The following is a 20,329-nucleotide window of genomic DNA, read 5'->3' as shown; positions in this document are numbered from 1 at the left end:
GTAGGAGACCTTTTGGCCCCGACTTAACTGCAGAAACATGTCGACCAAACATCTACCCTAGTAGTCATTTGTTTATACTACTATGCACTGTTTTAATCTTTGGGAGTGAATAGGTACCCATTAAAATACTTTTCACCTCTTCATTACCCAATTTTATGAGGTTTCACACCATTCGCTTATTATTTTCACTTTTTCTGCACTGCTAATCAGATTACCACTTGATACTGAGACACACCACACTTGCATTTAGACAAACTTGAAAGATTAGGCTGAAGCTGGCCAAATCTACCGAGGGTACAACCTCTTACCTTCATGGTGAAGGATCCCAAATGAGGTAGGAGGTACAGGTCGGTAATCTGATGGGAAAAATTTTTCTCATTGAGAAAGTACCCTAGGTTCGATTTCGCTGTCGTACCTCCACCTCTGAGGTCACACTCTCACAGATACATAGCCAGTTAGTCACATTTTTTTGACCCATTGCTATTGGTTGTTGGTTGGTTTATTCATGCCATTACATGGTCTGGTTCGAGAATCAGAAAGGGGTGTGATTTATAGTGTTTGAGGTATACTGTGTGAATGACTTACATGAGACCATTGCACCATCAGGATTCAAACCAGGTTCTGAGCTGGGATGGTGCAGTGAGCTAAAAAACGGTGATGGATCAAGCCCTGATCTGTTGACTGGGTATGAGTGTTCTGTTTAATTCAGATACTCTGTCCATCACCACCCCCTTTTCTGAATCATACATGAGAGAAAGGGGTTAGCTGCTGCACTCAGATGAAGGGTTGCATCGAATCTAGTCTGTATGGGGAGTGATGCGTCGATTCTTCGTGACGGTTGCGGTCCGCAGGTGATGAGTCAGGAAAACTTGCCGCACAGGTGTGATGCATAGAAATCTGTGATGCCTCGGTGATCGATGCATAATTTTTCTTCTGCCGCGATCACTCGATGCAACGATTCTTGGAGCTGCGACAGGTGCTTCATCGGTTTTCACAGGGGCACAGCGATGTGTCGAAATTCTTCTCGCGCTGTGGAGATGCGTCGTAAAACAGCAGCAAGAAGAGCGATGTAACAGTTTTTGCAGTTGTTCAAGTTTCTGCTTTCTTACAGCTCCCAAACAGCAGCAACAACCTCCAGAGGTACAAAACAGCAGAAGAGTTCATCAGATCTGGGGGTGAAGTATTTGTGTCCCTGAGACTTCAGAACAGAAGGCCAGCACACACAGGCCCTTGGAGATCTCCTCAAGCAGGGAACACAGCACACAGCAAAATGCTTCTCCTTTCCTTGACAGAAACAGCAACTGCAGGTCAACCCTACACAGCAAAGGGACAGTACTTCTCCTCAGTCTCTCCTGCCCTGCTCCTTGTCAAAGGGTCCTCTTGAATTCCAGGGATGATGGGGTCTGGGTCCCAAGATTTATACAGCAAAATTATTTGTTCTCTGGTGGCAGAGAAGCCCTGTGCTCAGTCATAACCAGTTCTGTCCTCTCTGGTTTAGCTTCCTGACAGTAGATGGAGACAGCATTGTGGAAGGCAGACCTGGCCCATTCAGGTGAAAGGAAATATCCTCCCCCTATTCTAAATGCTGCCCAGATCTATTCAACCAAGCCCTGACTCATCCAGACTTTCTAGAGCTACCACACATCCCCAGGCCCTGCCACTCCAAAGCCAGATAGTCAATAGACACACATCCTAGCAGAGGCACACTGGATGGCTAAGCAAGAAAGTACCTTTTTTCTAAAAGTGGTATTTTCAAACACAGAATGTAAAAATCACCCTTACTAAAAGATGCATTTAACATTCTGAGTTCAGGCATAGTAAACTTTGTTTTCCTACCTTGTTCCCAGGAGGAGTAGTAATGCTTATAAGATGTTATGGGTGTACTTGCCAGGTTGACATGGCAGTTTAAAACTATGCGCAGACACTGCAGTGGCAGACATGAGTTACCTTTTCAGCACTACTCGTGTGGGTGGCAGAATCAGTGCTGCAGACTCACTAGTAGCATTTGACTTACAGGCCCTGGCACACATAATGCACATTACTAGGGGCTTACCAGTAAATCAAATATGCCAATCAGGGAGAACAAATCATAATAACAGTTTCCATAGGGAGCACTTGCACTTTGACACTGATCAGCAGTGGCAAAGTGCCCAAAGCATCGATGCGATCAAAAAGGAAATCCAGCACAGCATCACAATATACAGGAGGTAGTGGCAAAAAGGTAAACTACGCCAAGGATGCCAAGTTTCACATGTGCACAACCCCAGTTTGTACATAGAGCACCACAATGAGGTATGCATGCATGTAGCATGGGGGTGGGGGCTAATGTTGTCTATGTTGGCCATGTTGTTGCAATACCACCTCCAAACTTTTTTGCAGTTTGTTGCATATTGTTCCTTTTAAAGTGCCTGCAGCCAATGGGATGGTACTCTGGTCTGAATCAGTTTAACCTCATGCACGCTAGCGGTTTTCCCGCTGTGCGCTGACATTTTAAAAAACCTGCGTTACATGACCAGCTCAGCTCGTCATGAGCGTACGACAGGCGTACCTCATGACGAGCTGAGCTTGTCATGAGCGTCGAAGGGGTTAACATAAACAAAGTGACAGACTCTATTTCTGAAATGGAAAAGTATTGGTTTCATGCTGCAGTTGGGTTCTGCCTGCAACTTAATTATACAGAATTCATCAAACATTGATTGCTCACTAAGATCCTCATTATGAGGTGCCTCTAAATTATTTTATGACCAGTAACAGCATTTAAAGGCCCTATAGGATTGCACTTTTTTTTTAACTAAAAGCAGCCAAAAACCATGGATGAAATGGTGGCCTAAAATAAGAAAATACCGGCCGACTCAGACCTGGAATTACAGGTTGCCCCACTAATTCTTAATTTTTAGTTGAACTCTAGGGTCCAACTCGTAATATGCTGGATTTTCCCAGCCCTTAGAGTTACTATTATTCTGGAATCAGCAGATCAGGTGGTGGGGAAATTACAGACCATTTCACAGGACACTCGTAATGAAGGCCCTGGCCTCCAAGTCGTCAATATTTATTACAGAGAAATGTTGAATGTGTCTCATTCATGTATTATACGTTCGCCTTCCTACACCTCCTCCTATGCCCATATGTCCCTTACAAAAAAGCCTGCATAGCCCCTTCCATAATATGGACTGCATGGGCGCACTGTTTGCCCCAGGCAATCTCAAGTGCCCTGGCCCACATTTCCATGCGAGCATGGCTGCACGCAAAATAGGGAATGCCTTGAACCCTGTGCTGTTATAGCGACACAGGTGTAAGGTTGGTAGGTGGTGCACAGGTATCCCAAAAGGCACATCATGGAAGGTGGTATGGAGGTCCAAGAAGAGCCTCTCAGGAAACCACTCACAGAAAGGTGTCTGGTGGCTCAGTGGACTAATGCGTCCATTGCAGTGGCCTGTGTTTGACCTCATGGTCACAGGTTCAAAATCCCGGCGGGCCCACTCAGCCTTTCATCCATCTGAGGTTGATAAAATGAGTAATTGATTTGGGTAACAATGAACATCTGTTAGTCAGCGCCAAGAGACCTCTGGGTGAACGTGTGCTTTATAAATACTTATGTTATGTTATATGCAGCGATTTGTGGAGGGATTTCTAAGCCTTTCATCTAAGGCTGTCCTCTTGCTTTGAAAATAAATATACCACCTTTCAGTGCAGTGTTGTCTTCAAAGATGTCATGATTTCTCTCCGGATGTGGGGATCGACCACGTTCACAATTCAGCATACTCTCCGGGGCATACGTACAAGATAGTGCCGGAGTGGGGTGGTCCGCCATATTTGGCAACGTTGTGCTCTGACATTTTCAAAATGAAATTAGTAATTTCTCCTCGTATCGCCATTCTAAGACCACGTATTCCCCGGCATTCGTTTTTGATGCTGCCCCAGCCTTGTAAATTTGGGGCAGCATCAAAAAGCAATGGGTGCTGCGATGGAATGTCCACTGCAACACCCATTACACGCCCCTTTGCCACAGAGGACTGCAGTGGAAAGGGGCATACTTACAAGGTGGCATTAAGCCATGTTAAGTGGCTTACCACTGCCTTTTTAATATGGGGAATGCACCTATGCCACGAACCGTCAGAAAAAGTGACGCTCTTGTGGCGGTAGGGCTTCCAAATATGCCCCTTCGTGTCCTGGCCTTCTCTGGGTGTACTCACTAAAGGCGAGTGCGTTGATATATAATTCGGCAGCACTAGTACATCATTGCATGTTTTGGTAAGGATATTTAAACGGAGTATTGGCCAGAATGAGAAAGTGGTGTTAACATATCCATGCGGTATTTATGAAACTGAACTGTGCAGACAATCATATAAGAAACGAGAGCCCCAGACACAACCACACGAATTGTGACCGGGTGACTGACTGGATGCTGACAGAGGTCAACTTTTTTGCCTAAAGTCCATCACTCACATCCCTGTCCTAAAGATTTTCTGCCCAGAAGACCAGGACCATTGCTGGTCAATCTTTGGCCAGTCTCATATGACATCCAAGTATGTACTAACCTTCACATGCGCCGTATATCTATTTATTTTACATCCTGTTCAAATAAATGGTCATTTTTTGGGGGTTGTCAAAAGCAGAAGTTATTGCAAAATAAAACAAGAAGAAATACATGAATTGCAATGCAGTATGTAGCCGACAGTGCTGCAAGTGAGACGTCTAATTTGCTTTCTTCGGACCCCTTAATAGCGTCACGAGATTGGCTGAATGCGCTTTTTGTCTCGGACGCTTCTGAAGAAAGGCGAATGATTAAAGGAACTTCGAAATGCACGCAGGCCCAAGAGCAGCTGCAAGCCACAATAAGGGGACGTGGGAGGAAGATATTATGTGGAGACTTTTGTGAGATGCGACTAAAGGGAAGTGGATGATCGAGTAAGGGAAACAGTTTAATATTTTCTGAATAAAACATTAATTATGCGGCTCATCGTTACAGTCAGAGAAGATGGGATTGCTTAAGTGCACGCTTTTGAAGAGAAACTCTGGAAAGTCATAACCCAAATTGAATGAAAGGGACAGCGAAAGATTTTATGCGCTTCATACATACCGTGATTTACTGCTCCGGCCTGACAATACGACGCGGAATATTTACTGCTTTGTTCTCTATTCCGAGCATAGGGGAGCCGAGGCGCTCCCTGGCGTCCCTCCAGCAATCCACAGCTGAATTGATTGGTACTGCCACGAGGCTTTCAAGCTAATGGAAAACACAAAGAATGAATACTCTTTTATTTTTTTAATTATTTTTTTACTTTTCGCGTCTGCTACAAGTGCTAACAGAACGCAACATAGATATTCATGCTCTGACTGTAAAAGCCACCTTCCGACACCTATTTTCCATGAGAATTACTTATACTAATATAAGATAGTTTTTGAACCTGATCATGGAGCACGCACGCAGGGCCAGCCTTAGGCCAGTGCGACCGGTGCAGCCGCACTGGGCGCTGACCGGTATAGTGGGTGCAGACCTCAGAGGGGGTGTTCATGATTGGAGAGATGAGGGGCACTTTGGCCCAGTGGTAGTGGGAGAATCCGAGGAGGCAGTCATGGAATGTCGGGGTGCCAAAAATGACTGTTGCACCTGGCACCGCCAGCGCTAAAGCCGGCCCTGCACACACGTATTCAAATGACTGTCTTGTCGAAAATCGAACAATGATTAGAGTGGCAGACGCTGATGCAGAGGTCTAGCCCAGTACCAGGGTTCAATTCCCCGCCTCGGCGGGTCTTGGGCTCAAAATTCCATGGGCCTGATAATTCTCTCCTCGGTGCTTATTCCAATCATGGAGTCCCACTCTGCAACTCTGGGCAATAGCTTGCTTAATCTCCACAACGGCCCACACAACGCTAAGGATGCCTGGCCTTCACCCTGGGGGTGCCCAGGAGTGGACGCCTCACAGGGAAAGCCAGGATGAGTTCCACAGCGGTATTCGTACAAGAGACCCTTGCGGGTGAGTAGTGCGCTATACAAGTATCAATTTACATTTTATATTGTCAAGAACAGCGTTAAACATTATTGCCCGGTTAATGGCAGAAAACTGCAGCTAAAATGGTGATAATGGGCTTGATAATATGCCCCGGAGAATTCTCATAGAAGCCCAGGTTCTGGTGTCAACCTGGGCTTCTATTGGAATTCTCCAGGGCATATTAACAAGCCCATTATCGCCGTTTTAGCGGCAGTTTTCTGCTGCTAAACCATGGATAATTGTAATGTCGTTCTTGATAAAATGCCCCATGTAGTGGAGTAACACAAAATTATGAGGCCTCCTGCAGAATGTGGTGATGGCCCCCCGAGGCTCCCCCGTCCCTTAAAAAATTCAGAGGCCTTTGTCTAAAGGAGGGGTCCCTGAAACGTGCCCCCCCCCCTACCTATCTAGGGTGACCACCTGGCAAGAAGGCAAATTCTGGACAGTAAAAATTCAAGAGAAAGGGTCAGGATTCAGGACAGAAATTCAGGACAAACATTTTTTTTACAGACACACCTGAGGAGCTCACATAATTTTAAAATAGACAGATTTGCTAGTCAAAATAGTTTTATGTTCTTTCGTCGAAATACACATAAGAGTAGACTTAGACTTCACAGCTGTTCCTCTACTAGAGAATTTGAAACTGAGGGAGAAATGATGTGGGAAAGGTGGACAAAAAGGATATATACAGAGATGGGGAGACAGAATGTTGGAACTGTGAGAGTGAACAGTGCGAGAAGGGAAAAGAAAGCGAGAGTTGGTCAGCTGAGAGAGAGAAAGAACAGATGGTGAAAGCGAGAAAATAATAAGATGAAGCAGAGAAATGAGTGAAAAAGAGATACAATAATATGCTGAGGATGAAGAGAAAAGGTTGAAAAGAGAAAAAAGGGAGAGAGTACATATAAAAGGCAATGTGGAGGGAACAGAGTGAAAGTATGTGGGGAGAGACAGGGTGAATGGCAAGGTAATGGAGATGAGGGAACATATAGAGAATGGGAAGAAGAGAGAAATAGAAGTTAAATATCGAGGGTTCATTTTATGAGTTACATGTCACAGCTTTCGCTCTCACTATTATATTTTGCTAGGGAAGCTGAGAGAGATATGTACATGTTGCTGATATCTGTGCAGAACTCTGCTTGAGGGTCCTGCACAGAAGTCAAAGTGGACCAAATCTACTGAGAACAACATTTCCAAGCTTTCTTAATTTTACCAAAACAGGTCCCACGATTTTGGTGAAAAAACAACCTCTCCTCAACGGTTAACCCTGATCTTGAGTCGGTTCAGGCTGAAAAGAAAAGAGAGGGTCTCCTGTGCTGTGACTGAGAAGAGAAGAGGGACATGCAGTTAAAGAAGAAAAAAGCCTTCTCTGAAGGATGCTTGTTACCTGGAAAAAAATGTTGATTGAATGCAACGAGTCAATCAGCAAGTTCAAAAGGCCAGTCAGCACAAGGCCAGTGTGAAGCCACCACGCGGGTAATGGCGTTTTTCAACCCTATGCCAGAGGTAACTGGTCAGATCCAGAAGCCGCGTTCTAACAGAAGGAAATAATTTCTTTATCTATCTCTGTGCTTTAAAATAAGCGGACCCCGTAAGGAAGTACCGAGCTCTTACATAACAGGTAAGACACTTTTTGAAATTATGTTCACCACTGTTATTAGATCAGACCTATCCCCCTGTCCAGATTAACAATGATTTTTCGAGAAAACATGCCTTTCTCAACATTCTAAATTGCATGCGTCCTTTCATTAATTATTTCTGGGGACTGAATGAATGCCAGCGATTCCGTATCTATAAGTGTAACATGCTATACGCCACATTGGTCTCGTAGTATGATCCCCCCACCAATTTTTAATAACAACAACATAAGATAGCTACCTACACTATGGCACTATCGCAAATATGCACAGGTTAATTTCGAACATTACCCATCAATCGAAGACAGAATGGTTCCATCGCTACACATCATGTGACTCTATGAGCACCAATATCTCGCCAATCTCGAGATTTTTAGCCTACTGAAAATGCACTTCCACACCGCGCTTTCACAATCTCTATTTTCTAAAATACCAGCTTTGTCTATCCACCTAATGAACAACCATCACTCCCGTTTGAAAACTTTCATAGCCATTTTCATCATACCCTACGAGGGACATCCTATTTAGGATACTCCTTAGCCAATCCACAGTACGTTTAAAAAATACCTTCCATTATATTATATAATTCAGAGTAACATAAGGCTTACCTTAGTACCCCAAAAAAAAATTCCCCCTACCATATTTGATCAATATACAAATTTGCTTATTCTCCCTCTTTTTCAGATTTTGAGAGTGGATTTTTCATAGAAAGTTCTCTATGGAATTATGAATACCGCACAAGTTGTGTGAGTAAAATTATATGTTTGTAAGTCCTGACGAAAGCTCCACAGACCCCTAGGGCCTAAGGAGCTGAAACATGTCGACAACTTTCTCTCAATAACATACTACTGGACCCAGTAACTCGGTCCATTTAGAGTATAAAATCTATTTTATACCAGTGGAAACTCACCCCTTATTAAAAGCCTTTGGGTGTCCTTTCCCTTTTTAAATTTCCTATGTGTACCAATTGCCTATATCTTTTTTGTGGGGAAAACCCTTTGTCTCTGGACACTGCACTCGAGACCAGAGGTGCCTCTGGATGAGGCTGGCAGCCAACACAACGAGGAACACCCTATGATAACTGCCATAATTTCAATGTGGGGCGGAGGAAACACATATACCGCATTCCATTAAACATTGATTTTTTTGAGGGTTTCCTAATCTCCCTGAACCAAAGTTCGAGTAGTGTAACAAGTGTCCATTTTCATTTTTGATCAAATCTACCTCTTACCCTGGGTAAAGAAACGGACACACTTTTTCCTCATCCCTCCCTGTTGATTAAATACTATGAAAGCAGCGCGCAGCTGCGGGATATATAAGAACCACAATTTCTAAACAAACCACAAAAAATGGAAGGAAACATCGGATTAAGCTATGATGCTAGTGATATTGATGAAATTTTGGCAGCCCAACCACTTCTACAGAACACAGACCTCACAGAAGCCTTGGCCCAGACAGATGACTGGGACACCCTAACAGAGAAAAAAAGAGACCAAATTAGAACGGCGATCCACGGAATCATATTGACTGAATACCTAAGGTCAAAAACAGCACCTAGAGGTCTAAGGGTAGGAAATGCACCGCGAATTTTCTTACACGACTTAGCGTTTCGCAAAGACTGGTCCTCCATTTCTTGGAAGTGTACCTTAGACTACCTGGTACTAATAATTAAGACAGCCAGACGACTCTCAGAAGCCCTCCTTTTGGAAATACAAGCTTGTGAAAACAAATTAAAAAAAGGTATCAATCCACAAGTATACAAAAAAAGATTGGATGAAATAACAAAAGAAATGGAAGAAACACAAGAGTTTATCATGCAGAGTAAACTGCAAAAACTTGGAAAAGATTTAAAAAAGTTTAGCCAAGAGAAAATGCACCCATACATAAAGGATGATTACACACTTCCGGACCTAGGCTCAGATGATGACTCAACAGGGAAAAATTCCTCAAACAACTCTTTCAACAGTTCTGATGATTACACCCCCAAAAGAGGTTGTAACAACTACAGATACCAAAGACCCAGACGGGGTAATAGATGGCAGCGCCCATACCATCCAGGTTTTAATATGCCTTACTATCAACCATTTGTCCCACAGTATGGGGGTTGGATGGACCCGTTCAATCAAGGGATGCGACAGATGCCCCAAATGGGAGACCAACAAATGGTAGGCCAACAAAATATACATCAACAAGAGCAGCCTTTTTTATCCCGGGGCCGATCTCAACCCCGAGGCAAAAGAAAGTCCCTAACCTGGCAGGACCAACAGAGGAAGGTGCAGACCCAGAGTATGGCAGCAGTACAACCCTCCACCAGCAAGACCAGTCACTAATTGTCAACCTCTCAGAGGTAGTACTAACTGAGGATCAAATTGCTGTCCTAAATAAAGGATTAGGATATGTACCTACCCCACAAACAGACACCTTTAAACTTAAATGTGAACTGGCCGAGTTTTGCAGAACTCTGAAGCTAAAAGCATACTTTGCAAATAGCACAAGCCAACTGCAAGATGGAGACACCACCTTACGGAGAAAATCCACCTTCAACCCCCCTTCATTCAGTGTCCCACCTGAACTCCATACCTTTGAACAAGTAGAACTTTCCAGAATATAACCAAAAAGGAACGTCTAGCAATAGATGAACTAAGAAAAAATTAAGAAATAGTGATCAAACCCGCGGATAAGGGGGGAGGCACAGTAGTCCTAAGTAGGACAGGCTATAACCAACAATGCTTCGCACTCCTATCTGACACTAGGTTTTATCAGAGAATTACAGTGGATCCAACAGAGAGATTGCAAAATACCATATCCATCATGGTATATGATGCGGAAACTAAAATGTGGATATCAAAAAAAGAAGCAGAATTCCTAATAGCTAAGGAGCCAAAAACTCCGTATTTCTATTCGCTCCCTAAAACCCACAAAAACAAGACACCGCCACCGGGACGTCCCATTGTGTCCGGAATTGGGTCGATCCGCGAGCCTCTTTCCAAGTTTGCGGACGAATACCTGAAACCTTTGGTTCAAAAAACCCAAACGTATCTTAAAGATACCAGAGACCTCCTGTTGCAGATTTCAGACACACCCTTTGACCCAGAGACAATGCTCCTGGTAGGCCTTGATGTAGAATCACTTTTCACAAGCTTGCCCCGAGATGAGACAATACAGATGTTGGAAGACGTTCTATATATGGAGGATTGGCAATATAACACACCCAGACACTTCATCCTTGAATGCTGCAAGTTGGCATTAAAAGAGAATTTCTTTGAATTTGATGAGAAGCTGTACCTTCAAACCCACGGAACTTCCATGGGCAGCGCTTTCGCGCCGTCGGTGGCAGGGTTATGTGTGAGCCAATTTGAATCACAATTCGTCCTTAATGGAACTAACCCTTTCTCTTCAAGTATCATATACTGGAAGAGATACACTGATGACATTCTTCTAATTTGGAACATAGAACAAGATCTGACCCAATTTATGGCTTGGCTAAACAATCTGGACCCTTGGCTTAAATTCACACACACATCCAACAACAACCAGCTAGATTTTCTAGATCTTACAATCTTTAATGACAACAATACTTTGCAAACAAAAACTTATACAAAACCTACAGCCAAAAATAGCTTGTTATCATACAAAAGCTACCACCCAAAGCCTCTCAGAGATAATTTGCCATACAGTCAGTTTTTACGCCTCAAAAGAAATTGCAGTAAAAACGCAGACTATAAAACACAAGAAGAGGATTTGAGCGTCAAACTGAAGAACAGGGATCACACAGAAAAGATAATCAGAAAGTGTAAAAAAAGAGCTGATAATCAACCAAGAGAGTGCCTCCTGCAAATCCATCCAAAAGAGCCCATACAGGACCTCACTACGTGTGTGACAACCTTCAATCTGGCCACCTGTGCTACCCAGAAACTGATAAATAAAAACTGGCATATAGTGAATACCGGAAAATTTGACTGGCCCAAACCCAGATTCGCAAATAGAAGAACAAAAAATTTGAAAGACACACTGGTACACACACGCCCCCTGAAAAAGCAACCCCCGGCCTTAACAAGAAGCATCACAATGACACCACTATCAGGACACTTTCCGTGTGGAACATGTGTTGCATGTAAAACAACGACAGCTTCAAAAACCTTGCAACTAACGGATAATTTAATTTGGACACAGAAGCAACATACAAATTGTAATTCCTCCCATGTTATCTACATGGTGAGTTGCCCCTGTCAAAAGAAATATATAAGGATGACATGCCGCAAAGTAAAATTAAGGATAGGCGAGCACAAAAGTAATATCAAATTGAAAAAGAACACCACAAAACTATGCACTCACTTCACAGAAATGAACCATTCGTGTGAAGATATACACTGGACAGTGATTGAGATGCTAACTGACAAGTCCCAAAATCTGGAGAAGATATTATATGAAAAAGAGCAGAGATGGGTGGACCGATTGCGTACCTATGATAATGGACTGAACGACATTATAGCCTGGCACCATTTTGCTAAATGAATCACTATCAGTCCACCCAAGAAATATCCTTCGATGGAACTTCCCTGAATAATAAAGAAATAAATATAGCCTTTACAACCAAAATCAACGTGTAAATGCCCAGAAAGTAATGCATTGACCTTTACTAACATACAGGGTTTTACCGAATACCTCCACAAAAATCAACGTGTAAATGCCCTGAATATATTGAACAGACCATCACTAACAAACAAGGTTTCTTCAAACACTCAGTTTACACTATATTAATTTCGATAAACAATACGGATCTTAGCTTCGTTTACCGTATCTACACAAATGGACAAGGCCCCTTTAAATCCAAGAACACAGGCTCCTTTAAATGGAACCAATAGCAAAACATCCGGAAACCGGGGGCAGAGTCAGCACAAGGCCAGTGTGAAGCCACCACGCGGGTAATGGCGTTTTTCAACCCTACGCCGGAGGTAACTGGTAAGATGCAGAAGCCGCGTTCTAACAGAAGGAAATTATTTCTTTATCTAGCTCTGTGCTTTAAAATAAGCGGACCCCGTAAGGAAGTACCGAGCTCTTACATAAGAGGTAAGACACTTTTTGAAATTATGTTCGCCACTGTAATTAGATCAGACCTATCCCCCTGTCCAGATTAACAATGATTTTTCGAGAAAGCATGCCTTTCTTAACATTCTAAATTGCATGCGTCCTTTCATTAATTATTTCTGGGGACTGAATGAATGCCAGCGATTCCGTATCTATAAGTGTAACATGCTATACGCCACATTGGTCTCGTAGTATGATCCCCCCACCAATTTTTAATAACAACAACATAAGATAGCTACCTACACTATGGCACTATCGCAAATATGCACAGGTTAATTTCGAACATTACCCATCAATCGAAGATAGAATGGTTCCATCGCTACACATCATGTGACTCTATGAGCACCAATATCTCCAGAATCTCGAGATTTTTAGCCTACTGAAAACGCACTGCCACACCGCGCTTTCACAATCTCATTTTCTAAAATACCAGCTTTGTCTATCCACCTAATGAACAACCATCACTCCCGGTTGAAAACTTTCATAGCCATTTTCATCATACCCTACGAGAGACATCCTATTTAGAATACTCCTTAGCCAATCCACAATACGTTTAAAAAATACCTTCCAGTATATTATATAATTCAGAGTAACATAAGGCTTACCTTAGTACCCCAAAAAAAACTTCCCCCTACCATATTTGATCAATATACAAATTTGCTTATTCTCCCTCTTTTTCAGATTTAGGAGAGTGTATTTTTCATAGAAAGTTCTCTATGGAATTATGAATACCGCACAAGTTGTGTGAGTAAAATTATATGTTTGTAAGTCCTGACGAAAGCTCCACAGACCCCTAGGGCCTAAGGAGCTGAAAAATGTCGACAACTTTCTCTCAATAACATACTACTGGACCCAGTAACTCGGTCCATTTAGAGTATAAAATCTATTTTATACCAGTGGAAACTCACCCCTTATTAAAAGCCTTTGGGTGTCCTTTCCCTTTTTAAATTTCCTATGTGTACCAATTGCCTATATCTTTTTTTGTGGGGAAAACCCTTTGGCTCTGGACACTGCACTCAAGACCAGAGGTGCCTCTGGATGAGGCTGGCAGCCAACACAACGAGGAACACCCTATGATAACTGCCATAATTTCAATGTGGGGAGGAGGAAACACATATACCGCATTCCATTAAACATTGATTTTTTTGAGGGTTTCCTAATCTCCCTGAACCAAAGGTCGAGTAGTGTAACAAGTGTCCATTTTCATTTTTGATCAAATCTACCTCTTACCCTGGGGAAAGAAACGGACACACTTTTTCCTCATCCCTCCCTGTTGATTAAATACTGGCTTTTGACTAGGGTCACGCTATAGAAATAACACATACATTCGGGCAGAAAATGACTGCTCGTGAAGAAAAGGCCATTTTTGAAATTATTACAGAGAAATCCATCCAAGTCTCCAGCACAAGGCATTTGTGTTACAGGTTGCATAGTGGCACTAGAAGATTTTAGGATTAGTGCACACCGGTCATGTTATGTTAGGCATTTCTAATTGTGCTCTTCGTTCCCCATTAACTAAAAATGTTGAAATAAAAACTATACTGAAACAGGGTTTATGATAAAAGGAAATCCCTCAATTCATGGGCTACGTTATCCTATCAGTCCGTCTCACAATCAGCTCCTGAAGTGTTTTAACCTTAGGACCTGGGGCACTGCATAGGCTGCAGGTTGATAGCTATGCCCCTGGTAGGGTGGTGTTAGTGCTAGTTGCACAGGGTGCGTCCATCTTTGTTAGCACCCACCCCAAATACCTTGGGGCATATTATCAAGGGGGTTTATCTCCGCTTTTTTGGCTTTAAAAGCCAAGAAAGGGGAGATAAAATTATCTCCCTATTACCTAGCTGTCACTAACACCAGTTAGCGACAGCTAGTAGGAGATAGCGACCATCTTGGGCCCCACTTTGCATGTCAGTGATATTTATCACTAATGACATGCAAAGTGGGCGTGCCAAGATGTTAGCGACTGAAAACAGTCGCTAACATCGCTATCTCCTATTACCAACTTTTGGAGATATTCGCGCTAAGCGCGAATATCTCCAAAAGCTAACACCTGCCCTGAGCAGTTCTTAGCCATGTTATCCAATGGGGGGTGGATAACATGGCTAAGAGCATTAGCTCTGTAATGCATGAATATCGCTGACTTTTCAGCGATATTCATGCATTGCGGTGACTTTTATTGCATTTGGGATAAACCTTGGTAACACCAAGGTTTATTTGCGGTAAAAATCGCCGCAGCTCAGCGGTAAATTTTTGTCTCTAACCAAGCAATAGCGATAATTATCGCTATTGCTTGGTAATATGCCCCCTTGTTCTCCAAGGATTTCCTCAGTACCACCATTTAACAGTGTCCCTCATCTCTTCAAAGACCCCCTCTCACGTATATTTAATTACTTTTAAAGCACTACTCATTCCAATGTAGGGTGTTAAGAGCATTTTACTTCAGGCACATATTATTCAGAGACAATGACTCGTATAAGTGTGCTAGTCAAATTATTGGAAATCTTACTTTCCTCAAGGACCTCGAGACCTGACCCAAGCACCCAAAACAGCCACCCCCTAGAGCCTTGACACCCTCGCGGGTGAGTAGTTGCGCTCTACCAACCCTGATTGATTACTTAAGACAATGAGGGCTGCAAGGTGTAGGAGTTACATGCCATTCATACTAGTATGCATTAGATGCAGGGCCCCTGAAGTTATGCGGCAGGGGAGCACCAAATTATGTGGCAGGGTTGACTAAATTATTCAGCAAGAAAAGGCAAATTATGAAGCAAAGTGTGGCACATTTGTTGATAGAATTACTTTAATATTTTTAAATGTTATTATGTGGTAATACTGTCTAGGCAAGGATTTCATCTCATTAGTAGCAGCTTAACAACCAAATACAGAAAAAAGAAGTTGAAAGATGATCAGTTAACCTTTGTGAAGGGCCTTCCACTGTGCGTGAACAAAGGTCGCCACTTTTCAGTAACTTTTGATACATTTGAGCTGAAACACATTTTTTTGGTAAAATCTGCAGATTATGGAACAGATTATGGTTTATGTGGCAAATGCAGCAAAACAATAACTATGCGAAAAAACTGCAACCTTAGAAGTGCATAATTCCAGTAGCCCGTATTATATTTTAAGGGTGCTTGGCCTAGAGAAATAAAAACTCAGCTTTTAAAACATAACAGAGTTGTTGGGGTTGTCTTTACTAATAAATATGTATTATTATCTAAAATAACCAATTGAACTATCCACATAAAAAACATTATTTGATGCATGTTACACTTTGTGCTGTTCAAGAGGCTCATTATCCCTTGGGATACTTTATTTTTTATCAAAACTGGGATTAGTCAAAACTCAGATATCTCTCCAAGAGATCATTAATCACTAGAGTTAAATTGACGTTTTTACAATGGCCTGAAAATTGCAGGTAGGCATAATGTCGCATACACCCTACCCCCGGCATGGCTAATGTTTCAGTGGCACTGGCCCCTCGACAAAAGCAGAATTCCATACCCTAGGCTGATGTAGCATCAGACACAATTAATGGAGAAGTGTGGCTCAATGATTAGAGCGGCAGACCCTGATGCAGAGTTCTAGCCTGGGGCCAGGGTTCAATTCCCAGCCTCGGCGGGTCTTGGGCTCAAAATTCCACGGACCTGATAATTCTCGCCACGGTGTCTATTCCAATCATGGAGTCCCACTCTGCAACTCTGGGCAATAGCTTGCTTAATCTCCACAATGGCCCCCACAATGCTAAGGATGCCTGGCCTCCACCTTGGGGGTACCCAGGAGTGGATGCCTCACAAGTAAAGCCAGGATGGGTTCCACAGTGGTATTCGTACAAGCGCCTTGAGACCCTTCCGGGTGTGTAGTGTGCTATACAAGTATCAATTTACATTTTTACATTTTACATTTACATGCTGTAACTGCAGAATGACCCATTATCATTCTGTATCTAAGAATCGGCGGCAGATAGAATGACAGTGGGACAGTTGACAGTCTTTGCGAGGTCAGGGAGGGCCTGTTGGAGCCTCTTCAGTTTAAAGAAGTGCAGCTGGCCCCAACAGTCAGTGTTGTAAAACTCTTGGGGAGGGAGTGAAGGGAAGCACAGTGTGTTGCAATCCCCAGAATTATGGATAAAAGGAATTATGATGGACAATGGACTTGACACCCATATAACGGACAGTGCATGAAAATTTATAGAAGGGTGGTCACCCTAGCCTTATCCCCCCGAAGCATGCATCCTGATGCCATAGAGGTTGCAGTGACTTGTGTTCCATCTTTGTGCATATGCCCTACCAGGTCTACAATCTGCTTTTGTCCTGCTCCTTTGAGTTAACCCAAGGCAGTGAAAGGTCATTTTTTGAATACAATAAAATCCAAAAACGAATTGCGGGCTACATGTACAACTCATATTTGCAGTCATTTCGGACTGTAAAAATTATTTCACATATGTTCAAGGCACACATTTAGATTCAGTAAAACATTACAGAATCACAATTTGTGTTTGCAATTCTATTTTTTGAAGGGGTGTGTTTTGGGCGCCCCTTCCTAATACCGAATCTGAATAAGATGTAATAATGTTTTGCAATGAATTGCAGTCACAAAACATTGATACTTAACTGACTCCTTGAAGGACATGGTAACCCATTTGCAAATAGAAAGAGATTCCAATGGGACATACCCCATCCCTTTGGAGGAAGGAAACATTGTTTTTAAGAGCAGGTCCACTGCCAAGCCATGCCTTCCCTGGACCGAAACAAGCTTCCTAGGACCGGTTTCTGGAATTACAGCAGTCTTCAGCCAGGCTTGCTTGAATCCAGTGGCAAAATGAGCAAGGGACTCACGTCTGAGTATACCTTGCCAACATATGGCAAACAAAGCGGTACAAAAGGGGGAGTGATGGACGGAGCATCTGAACCAATCAAACACTCACACCCAGTCAACAGATCTGGGTTTAATCCATCACCGTTCTTTAGCCCACTCTGCTACCCAAGCTGATGAGGACTATGAATCCGAAACCGGTCTCGGGTTGCTTGTTTCCGGTCCAGGGAAGACATGGCTTGGTAGTTCGGGCTGGACTATTCCCATGAGGCACAGGGTCACACTGATTTGCATATGGCTATGTCTGAACTGGGGTGACTGAGCGAGCTAAAGAATGGTGATGGATTAAACCCAGATCAGTTGACTGGGGGTGAGTGTTTGATTTGCTCAAACGATCCGTCCATCACCCCCTTTTGTATCGCTTTGTTCGCCATAAGTTGGCAGGGTATGCTCAGACGTGAGTCCCTTGATCACTTGGCCACTGGATTCAAAATAGCCTGGCTGAGGAGGATTATGAATCTGAAACCGGTCCGAGGATGCATGTTTCCGGTCCAGGGAAGACATGGCTTGGCAGTTTGGGCTGGACTGTTCCCATGAGGGACAGGGTCAGACTGATTTGCATATGGCCATGTCTGAACTGGGGTGGCTGAGTGAGCTAAAGAATGGTAATGGATTAAACCCAGATCAGTTGACTGGGGGTGAGTATTTGATTTGCTCAAACACTCCGTCCATCATCCCCTTTTGTATCGCTTTGTATGGGTGAGAGAGCAGCCGTGTGAGTGTTTGTATGGAGGATGTTTGGATGGGTATATAAGTGGTTGTGTGGGGGTGTGAGGGAGTTAGTGCTTATTTGTATGAGTGAGTGGCTGTGTTGAGAGGCTCTATGGGTCAGTGAGTGGGTGTGTGAGTAGATATATAGATGAATAGGTGTGGGTGTGAGTATCTGTGTGAGTGTGTGACTCTAAGTGGCTATATGGGTACATGACTGGTTATATGAGTACTGTATAGGTGATTGAGTGGTTGTGTGAGTGCCTGTATGAGTGAGTGAGTGGGCATTTGGGTGGCTCTCTAGATGAGTGAGTGGTTGTGTGAGTCATTGTATGGGTTTGTGAATGGGTGTATGAAGGGGTATTTGAGTGGTTCTGTGGATGATGTCATCATTGATGTAATTTGAGATGTCGCCAGTGATGTCTTCAGTGATGTCACTGAGTCTGCCAAGCTTGATGTAATATGTGAGGTCATAAGCAGTACATTGCTGGGGCCTAAGGTATAGTTAGCTCAGGTAACTATAAATGCTGAATTTCACTGATTTTGTACAAGTAAAATCTGAGCCTAACTATAATGTCCCTTTATCCTTTGTTTTTTGTCATCAAATTTCTAAGGTTTAACATGTTTCATTCCCTAACTGTAACCTGTAACCATTGAGAGTGGGTTTGTGAGTGCCTGTGTGGGCCTGTGACTGGGTGTGTGAGTGTCTGTGTAGGTCTGTTAGTGAGTAGGTCTGTGAGTGGGCCTATGAGTGTTAGATTGGGTCTGTGAGTGGGTTTGTGTGGGTCTATGAGTGGACGTGTGAGTGCCTGTGTGGGTCTGTGAACGAGGTCAGCAGGCCGGGAGCACGGCTAATTGGCTTTAGGCAGAGCCTGCCAGACCAGCGCGGGCCCCGCAGAGGCGGGCAGGGTTAATTTGCACCTTTCTACTGCACCCCTCACTCCGCACAGCACTTTAAAGTCTCCTGGAATGGGTCTCCTTCCAAACCTCAGGATTGCCATGGCTGATGAGTAGGGAGCTCCCGCCGGGAGCTCCTGGGCCAGGGATCGCCTTTTTGGCAAAATATCACTGAAAGTGGCCCATCTCGATTCCAACACACCCAGGGAATGGGTGGCTGAAGCAGTGTGATTCCCCAGTGCCACATGGCTGCCGTCCCCACCGGTAATGAAGAGGAACCGCAGATGGCATCGGCAGAGCTACGCCACCCGCCATCACTGCTGCCGAGGCTGATCCACTGCCCGCGGCTGCCGGTACCTCTCCACACTTACACGGTAAGCGCGGGTGCCCTCGGAGACCCCCAGCACTTCAGCGAGCCTTGCCTAGCCACTCACAGTGCGGGAGATCAGAGCGGAGTTGGCAGCTGGCGATGTGCTTCTTGAGGAGTGAGCACAGCGCTGGATGCATGGGGTCTATACTGTCTGCAGTCACACACCGCAGGATGGTAGACAGTGAGCGGGGTACTGCTAATCACCTTGGTGTTCCCCCAGATGTTCTGGTATTGATGGTGGGGGGCTCTAATGACCTGTCCCCCCACCAGCCTTGAACTCTCTGGGTCAGATGCGTGCTAGCTGAGCACAAGATGGCGGAATGCTCCTCGGCAGCACTTGCTGTTTAACGGTGGATCTGGCTTCCCTCCTCGTTCATGGATTTTGGCCTGAATTCATCACTGTTCCCAGCGGGGCAGGCAACGTGTAGGACACTCTTCTATTTCGGTCCCTGTGGTTCCTACCTATTCTGAGGTTCGCTCCTGTTCTCAGCTCTCCTTGTTGTACGGGTTGTCAGCCTGATGCCCTTGTGGGGCTGTACCTGTGCACGCAAACAGCAGACATTCTACTGCCCTCCCTTGGTGCTATGACTGTGTTCCCCCTCCGACCCCACTTAATAGAACTCTCTCTGCTCTCATGGTTTTTGGATCTTGACCTGGGTGCATCTTGCTATCTTGTGATGTTTCCATTGATGCCCACGACAGTTGTTCACCATTTTATTGATTCTTGTCCTTTCCTTTGGTCCATTGGATTCCATCCTGCCGACCTT

The sequence above is a fragment of the Lissotriton vulgaris genome, chromosome 6 (genome assembly GCF_964263255.1).
Source record: "Lissotriton vulgaris chromosome 6, aLisVul1.2, whole genome shotgun sequence".
Classification (NCBI taxonomy): domain Eukaryota; kingdom Metazoa; phylum Chordata; class Amphibia; order Caudata; family Salamandridae; genus Lissotriton; species Lissotriton vulgaris.
Note: the sequence above shows the minus strand (reverse complement) of the source record.